Source organism: Antechinus flavipes, chromosome 3 (genome assembly GCF_016432865.1).
Source record: "Antechinus flavipes isolate AdamAnt ecotype Samford, QLD, Australia chromosome 3, AdamAnt_v2, whole genome shotgun sequence".
NCBI classification, from domain to species: Eukaryota; Metazoa; Chordata; class Mammalia; order Dasyuromorphia; family Dasyuridae; genus Antechinus; species Antechinus flavipes.
In genome coordinates this window covers 352,160,330-352,168,675 of record NC_067400.1, presented here as the reverse complement: position 1 = coordinate 352,168,675, position 8,346 = coordinate 352,160,330, and the positions used below count along the sequence as shown (strand labels likewise).

Below are 8,346 nucleotides of genomic sequence, written 5' to 3'. Positions count from 1 at the left end.
GTTCTTACTGCTCTGGGAGGGGGCTACTGGTTTAGAGGCTGGTGTTTTATGAGCAAGCCCAAGGCAAAGCATTAACACTTGTATTATACCCAAGATTCCCATCAACCAAAAGTAAGACTATTCCTATCTTGGGCTTGATGCCCCCCCCAAAAAACTATATATAGCCACCAGGGATTTAGGGAACAGAAGGATACTTGGGGGCAGAGAGAGCAGGAAAGATGTAGTCCTCCTGGGCACAGTGCTACAAGAAGGGATTAGTTGGAAGAAGTTTGGAGGCAAATGGACTTGATGAGGATCCAGTCATGAAGAAATTGGTAGAAATCCTTACTGGATGGTACATAGGCCTTTGCCCCAATTAACTGCTCCTAATCCTACAAAGCCTGAGCCAGAAGCCATGCCATTAGATTGGAATGGGTTGGTGGAAGGCAACTATGAGTAAGGAGCTGATGTGATGAAAGAATTGGTGAAAGCCCCTAATCCAAGTCCAGCACTGCTGCCATTACTGCTAGAAATAGTGGTGTGGAATCCAGAGACATGGCCGATGATCCCAAAGGCTCTGCTAGGAATACCACCAGCTGACATCCCAATTCCCATGACATTGCTCATGTTTTAAAGGATACTTGGCTGGGTAGCAGGGGCAAAAGAAGTACCAAACAGAGTCACCTACCTGTCTATGGGAGTTGGCTGGGTCTAGAATAAAGCCTGGCCAGCTGAAGGGATTGTGGAGGAATAAGGGCTGTCCCCAAAGGCATTAAAGTTGGCAAAGCCTCCATGGGAAGTCCCCTGGCCTCTAAGATAGCAAAATTCAATGCCAGTTGGGGAGCAGCAAAAGGCTCTTCACAATATCAGCCAGAAGATCAGTACTAGCTTTCTTGACTTTCAGTCAAGGAGGGTGGTTGGTAGCATGGATGTTGGGAGAGCTGAGCCTTTGGGACAGACTAGTTAGTGCTAGAGATGGCAACAGAGGGCACAGGGTCCCCAAAAAGTATCCTCAGGGCTTTACATCTGGAGTAGAATCCTGGATGGAAGTAGAGGTGCTGCTTTTGGTGTGGGATGGCCCCTTGACTTGGTCTAGGGGGACATACCATCGCTTCTCATATTTCTCCTTTAGAAACTCCTTCACTTTTTGAGGGTTCCTGGAGTCAGGCACTAAGGAGGTTTGTGAATCAAAAAGACCCAGCCAGATCTTCCTGTAAACCTCATTTCCACGAGACTGTAGGAATATTACTTCAGGCTTAGTAAAGGTTGTCATGGAGATGGATTTGACTCAGTGAGGAAGATTCAGGTCTCTCAGGAGACCAGAGCAGGAGGTGCAGACAAAGCTGCCCATGGTGTAGAGGGCCAGAACTCTAGAGAAGTATACTTGAAACAAGGGTACTTACAACAAGGTGCTAACTCAGTCTGATCGATGAGATGATGGTTCTTTACTATGCATATACTTAGTACTTAGTATGATGTAATGATCCTCTGGTTCACACATACATAGTGTGCTGTAATGTTGTAATCACACACAGTGGTTCTCAAACTTTTGTTCTCAGTATCTTCATGTTGTTAAAAAAAACTATCGAGAATCTGTTCAAAGAGTTTTTGTTCACATGGGTTATATTTATAGCTATTTACTATATTAGAAATAAAAAATAATTTTGAATTCGTAGACCCTCTGAAAGGGTTTCAGAGACCCCAACAATTCTTTGGACTACACTTTGAGGACCACTGCACTAAGGTATTTAAGGGCTGAGAGAACTGAGGACAGGGTCAGTCAGTGAACACACTGTGAAGGAGACAGACTCGAGACTCAAGAATAGATTCTATTCCTGACTATCCTTGTGGTGACTATCCTGCTGAGACCAAGTCCCATCCAGAAACCTCCAGAAAACTAGCCCAGACATTACACACGGTGATATCCACATATGTGACCCTGTGTTTGGCACACTTGTAACAGTAGTGGTTTCCAGCCTGGCTGCTACACCCAGTGACACCAGACTTCCAAAGCTGTCTCCGCTGCCACTTTCCCATCACCACCGCCAGGGCCCAAGCCCTTCTTCGTAGCCATCATGGTTGCTTTTTCCCCACCCCTTGCCTCCTTCAGTTGGCTCTCCTCAGGCACCAGCACTGCCACCTTCTCACCTACCTTCTCACCTACTGGGCATTCTCCTCCTGCCTGTGATCTCTTAACCACCAGCTTATTTTTTCCCCGCTCAGTTCTCATCCTTTTTGAGCTCTGCCCCATTTGACACTGTTGACCCTCAGTTCTTCAGATACTTCTCTTTTCTAAGTTTTTGTTACATTGATCTCTCTACTTTTACCTCTTACTGTTTTATTCCTCCTCAGTCTCCCTTTTTGGTTCATCATCCATATCATGATACCAACTGTGGACTTTTCCTAAGGCTTTGTCCTTGACTCTCTTCTTTTTACTCTCTATACTTGCTCTCTTCATGACCTCAACTCCTTAGGGATTGATCATCAGCTTTATAAAGACTCACACACATTTATATGTCCAACCTCAATCTCTCCCTGAGCTTAAATCCTAAATCTTTCAATTGCCTTTTGGATATTTCCAAAGGGATGTCTTACAGACATCTTAAATTCAATGTAACTCAAACTGAAGATGTTATCTGCTCCTAAATCCTTTTTCCAAACTTCCTATATCTGTAAAAGGTACCATTATTTTTTGTCTCTCAGGCTTGAAATTTCTTTGACTACCTGTTTTGTCCCACTCTACATAGATAGATAAATCTTGCTATCTCTACTTTTGCAACATCTCATTTTATTCCTTTTCTCTTCTCACATCGTAATCACCACAATTCAAATGTTTATCAACTCTGATCTGAACTATTTCAATGGCCTTCTAGTTGGTCTCCCAGCTTTGAGAATGGGGATTATTTTTACTCTTTTTAATTTGTATACATATCTCTGGAACATGGTAAGTGAGTAATGACTATCTATTGGTTGTCTTTGGTTGTTTGGTTGTCTTTGGCTTCCTTGATTTATTTAATCACAATATGCAATTTAACTATTCTTTGTGTTAGACATTGACAGATTCCAATGTTTTTCTTCTTTATCACTATATGTCCTGTTGATTATTCTTGAAAACCCTTTAGTTTGTGGATCTATAACCTCACCTTCTGACCATTGTGCTACCATTTCTAGTCATTAATTCAATTTCTTGACATCTCTATGCCTAAACAATATCCAATTATCCCAGGATCACTGTTAATAACTGTTGTCTTCTCAGAATGTATACTGAATATAACTTACTGCTATCAAGTTGCAGACTTGTCTTTTTGAGATATCAAGAGTGCCAAATGTTCCTATATCCTGATAATTCCATCAATGGACAATGTATTTCTTTTGCTGCTTAATTATTAATTTGCATTACCCAATTGCTACAAATGAGAAATTCCTGCATAAGTTAGAGTCTGGGCTGCAGTGAAAAATATGAAGATTATGAATGATAAGGCAGATGAACTCTGGAGGTGAAGAATTCAGTGCTGTCTGAAGTAAATGTGAGATCAAAATCAGGAACACAGGACATAGAAAGGATGTAATGATGGATGAAGAGCAGGGTTCAGTCTATAGTAATTTGACAGTGGACAAATCATTGGACCAGAACAATTTTTCATCACCAAATAGTCTGGGAGCAGGGCTGTGATTGGGTTAGATCCACCCTCCAAATTTTCTCTTAAGTCTTTTTAGTTGAAGAGCTTAGAATTCAATAGCTTTCATTATTTTCCAAGGCCTATAATAAATTCATACATAAAGGATAAGTGTCAAATTCTACGGGGAGTTAAAAAATGGTTTCATAAATATTGTATAGGGAAGGTACACCTAATTAAAAGTTCATATTTAAAAGAATTGATCGATTAATTGGCCTTTGCACATAACATCAATCAATGTAGCATTAAAATCATTGTATCTAGAATGATCCCTCTGACTTCTACCCCAATAAAATCACATCTGGAATATGTGTTTCATTCTGGACATCATATTTTGGACATTGACAAACTGGAGGACACAAAGAGGAGTGGTTAGAATGATGGAATGCTTAAAAATCATCCTACGTTGACTCTTGCAAAACCTTCCATTCCAAATTTTCCCCATTCCCCTCACCCCATCCCTTAGATGGCAGGTAGTCCAATACATGTTAAATATACTAAAATATATGTTAAATCCAATATATGTATACATATTTACAATGTTATCTTACTGCACAAGAAAAATTGGATCAAGAAAGGAAAAAAAAATCTGAAAAAAGAAAACAAAATGCAAGCAAACAACAACAGAAAGAGTGGAAATGCTATATTGAGGTCCACACTCAGTTCCCACAGTTCTCTCTCTGAGTGTAGATGACTCTCTTCATCACTGAACAATTGAAACTGGTTTGAATCATCTCATTATTAAAGAGAGCCACGTCCATCAGAATTGATCATTGTATAGTCTTGTTGTTGCCATGTATAATGATCTCTTGGTTCTGCTCATTTCACTTAGCATCAGTTCGTGTAAGTCTCTCCAGGCCTCTCTGAAGTTATCCTCCTGATCATGTCTTACAGAACAAGAATATTCCATAACATTCATATATCATAACTTATTCATCCATTCTCCAATTGATGGGCATCCAGTCAGTTTCCAGTTTCTTGTCCCTACAAAAGGGCTGCCACAAACATTTTTGCACATGTGGGTCCCTTTTCCTCCTTTAAGATCTCTTTGGTGTATAACCCCAGTAGAAATACTGCTGGATCAAAGAGTATGCACAGTTTGATAACTTTTTGAGCATAGTTCCAAATCTCTCTCCAGAATGGTTGGATGCATTCACAAGTCCACCAACAATGTATCAGTGTCCCAGTTTTCCCACATCCCCTCCAACATTTGTCATCATCTTTTCCTGTCTTCTTAACCAATCTGACAATGTACTGGTATCTCAGATTTGTCTTAATTTGCATTTCTCTGATCAATAGTAAATTCGATCATCTTTTCATATGATTAGAAATGCTTTCAATTTCTTCATTTGATAATTATCTGTTCATATCCTTTGATCATTTATCAATTGGAGAATGGTTTAATTTCTCATAAATTGGAGGCCATTCTCTATATATTTTAGAAATGAGGCCTTTATCAGAACCTTTGAATGTAAAAATGTTTTCCAAGTTTATTGCTTCCCTTTTAATCTTGTCTGCATTAGTTTTGTTTGTACAAAATTTTTTTAACTTAATATCATCAAAGTTATCTATTTTTTGATCAATAATGATCTCTAGTTCTTCTTTGGACACAAATTCCTTCCTCCTCCACAAGTTTGAGAGGTAAACTATCCTATGTTCTTTGAATTTGTTTATAGTATCATTCTTTATGTCTAGAATCAGGGGTCCTCAAACTATGGCCCGTGGACCATATGCGGCAGCTGAGGACGTTTATCCCCCTCACCCAGGGCTATGAAGTTTCTTTATTTAAAGGCCCACAAAACAAAGTTTTTGTTTTTACTAGAGTCCGGCTCTCCAACAGTCTGAGGGACAGTGAACTGGCCCCCTATTTAAAAAGTTTGAGGACCCCTGGTTGTAGATCATGAACCTATTTCGACCTTATCTTGGTATACAGTGTTAGGTGTGGGTCAATGCCCAGTTTCTGCCATACTATTTTCCAATTTTTTCCAGTAGTTTTTGTCAAATAGTGAATTCTTATCCCAAAAGCTGTGGTCTTTAAGTTTGTCAAACACTAGATTACTATAGTTATTGACTATTTTGTCCTGTGGACCTAACCTATTCTACTGATCAACTAATCTATTAGTACCAATGGTTTTGATGACCATTGTTTTACACTGTAGTTTTAGATCTGGTACAGCTAGGCCACCTTCATTTGCTTTTTTTTTAATTAATTCCCTTGAAATTTTTGACCTTTTGTTCTTCCATATGAATTTTGTTATTTTTTCTAGGGTAGTAAACTAGTTTGTTGGGAGTTTGATTGGTGTGTTACTAAACAAATAGATTAGTTTAGATGGTATTGTCATCTTTATTTTATTTGCTCAAACTATATAAGAACACTTGATATTTTTCCAATTGTTTAGATCTGACTTTATTTGTGTGGAAAGTGCTTTGTAGTTTTGCTCATATAATTCTTGACCCTCCCTTGGCAGATAGATTCACAAATATTTTATTCTATTGACAATTATTTTAAATGCAATTTCACTTTTTATCTCTTGCTGTGGTTTTTGTTAGTGATGTATAAAAATGCTGATGATTTATAACAATGTTATTTTTTATAATTAGAGATTTAAAACTGGAAAAGCAGGCTTTTGCAGATGAGGAAATTTAGTCCCAAAATAACTTGCCCAAGGTTACACATAGTAATAAATAGCACATGTGTAATTTGAATTCGGAACATCTGATTCTAAATACAGAAATCATTTCCCTGGACCATTTTGGTAGAGTCTGGAATGACAGAGATGTTTGTGATAAAGCATATATCTGATCTAGGTTGTGTTCAGCCATATATGAAATTAGGCAGCATTTTAATGTTAACCTAACGAACAAATAGAGCAGACTGCCACTTTGGGCAGTAACTGAGGAAATACAGTCATTAAACTTTAATTAGGAAAAAAAGAGAATAATTATTAGCTGTCATTTCCCTTTGCTTCCTAATTATGCTCATCTTATGATAAAAGGAATAATTAAATTTAGCTTTCATTGTTCCTTTCCAAGCCCTACACAAATCAGAAGAAGGAAAGAATCTCTGAATTTCCCACTTTTTTTTCTGTAGCTTTTTCCTTGTCTTAAGTAGGCTAAGCAGGGCTGCAGTTAGAGCTCACATGGCTATTGGTTTAGATGAACTCTCAAGGTTCTTTTCTTTAGCTTGGTTTCTACAAGCTATTTTGTCCATACAAAAGAGGTCATGTATGTTTCAGATCACGTGCAACTTCTTTTGTAGAAAATGCACTTTGTCAAGTATGACCGTCGAGAGCTATTCATTGATATGCAGTTGTTACAGATTGGGAGTTAGGTATGAATCAAGCCATTACACTTTTTTAAAAAATGTAATTGAATTCAACAAAAAATTGTTAAGTGCCTACTATGTGCAAGGCACATTTTATCTGAGGATAGGATGACAAAACAAAGCAAGTGATTTATGTCTAAAAGGAGCTTATAATATGCTTGTCACCTATAGACACTGTAATCAAGACCTTAATCTTAGTTAGTGGTACAGGACATTCACACACACACACACACACACACACACACTCACACACATACCCCCCTAACTAGTAGAATAGATGAAGAATATGTGCTTGAGGTTGGAGTGGGAGAAGGCACTGGTGAAGAGAAGTAGACTGATGAGCTTAAAGAAAACTTCATGAAAGAGAGTGTGAGAGTTTGGCCTGAAAGCATGGCTAAGGTTTGGAAACATGATAAGAAGAGGAAGAAGTATTCCAGGCAAGGAAAGAAGAGTAGGGAGGTAGAAGATTGAAAGATGAAACCAAAAGACCGAGAATGATTTGGATTGAGTGGGGGAGTTTATATTGGAGAATGCTGGTAATTTAAAGATGGAAAGATATCACATCCTCACTGAAGAATTTGAGACAGATTGTGAAGAAATTTGAACTTTGTCCTGCAAATAAAGGAGTTCCTGAGGGTTTCAAAGCAGAGGTTGATTGGATGAAAGTGCCATTATAAAAAGGTTACTCTGGAGGTGATGTACATGATACATTAGAGGTGCAGGAAGAGATGGAGATTCCAGTGGAAAGGCTTCTGCAGTAATCAAGGGGGTGTTTATAGCTATCCTTTTCATGTGGCACTGACTAATCCTTTTTCATTAGAAAATACACTTTGAGATATTTCTCTGGTAGTGCAGATGGACTTGGATTGTTTCAAATATTCTTTTCTATCTAAATCTAGTTCTAAGAAACAGTTTTAGCTAGACATAGGAATACATTTTGTAGCAATGGACAAACATAGAGCAAATTGATTCTTCTGGAACACTGGGTGTATAATATCGCCCTCCTTACTGCCTCATTGTGCTATTCAACTCAGAAAAGTAATTGGCCCCAGAAATAAAATGGAATATTTTTGGTGAGGACACCTGCTCTAAAATCCCAATTTTTAGTGATCTGAGGAAGATGTAGAACATCCTTTAAGCAATGCATAGAAGATTGCTCTCAAGGTTAAATACATCCCATTTGTAGTATGTTCAGAGTTTAGTATTGAACTGAAAGCATGTGTGTTCAGGTGTATGTTTGCTGTGTGTGTTTTAAAGTTAATTTGCTCCCACCTGCACTTCCCCTTCAAAAAAAAGCTTATAAGTAATTTTAGTTTTCATTTGAGATTGAGTCAGATATATTTATTAGGTTAAAATGTGTAACTC

The 8,346-nt window shown here is 38.1% G+C and overlaps 1 pseudogene; it reads right to left on the bottom strand.

Moving 5' to 3' along the window:
* Nucleotides 1-241: 241 nt before the first annotated feature.
* LOC127557959 (arf-GAP domain and FG repeat-containing protein 2-like) lies at nucleotides 242-2,056 on the bottom strand (annotated as a pseudogene).
* Nucleotides 2,057-8,346: the final 6,290 nt, after the last annotated feature.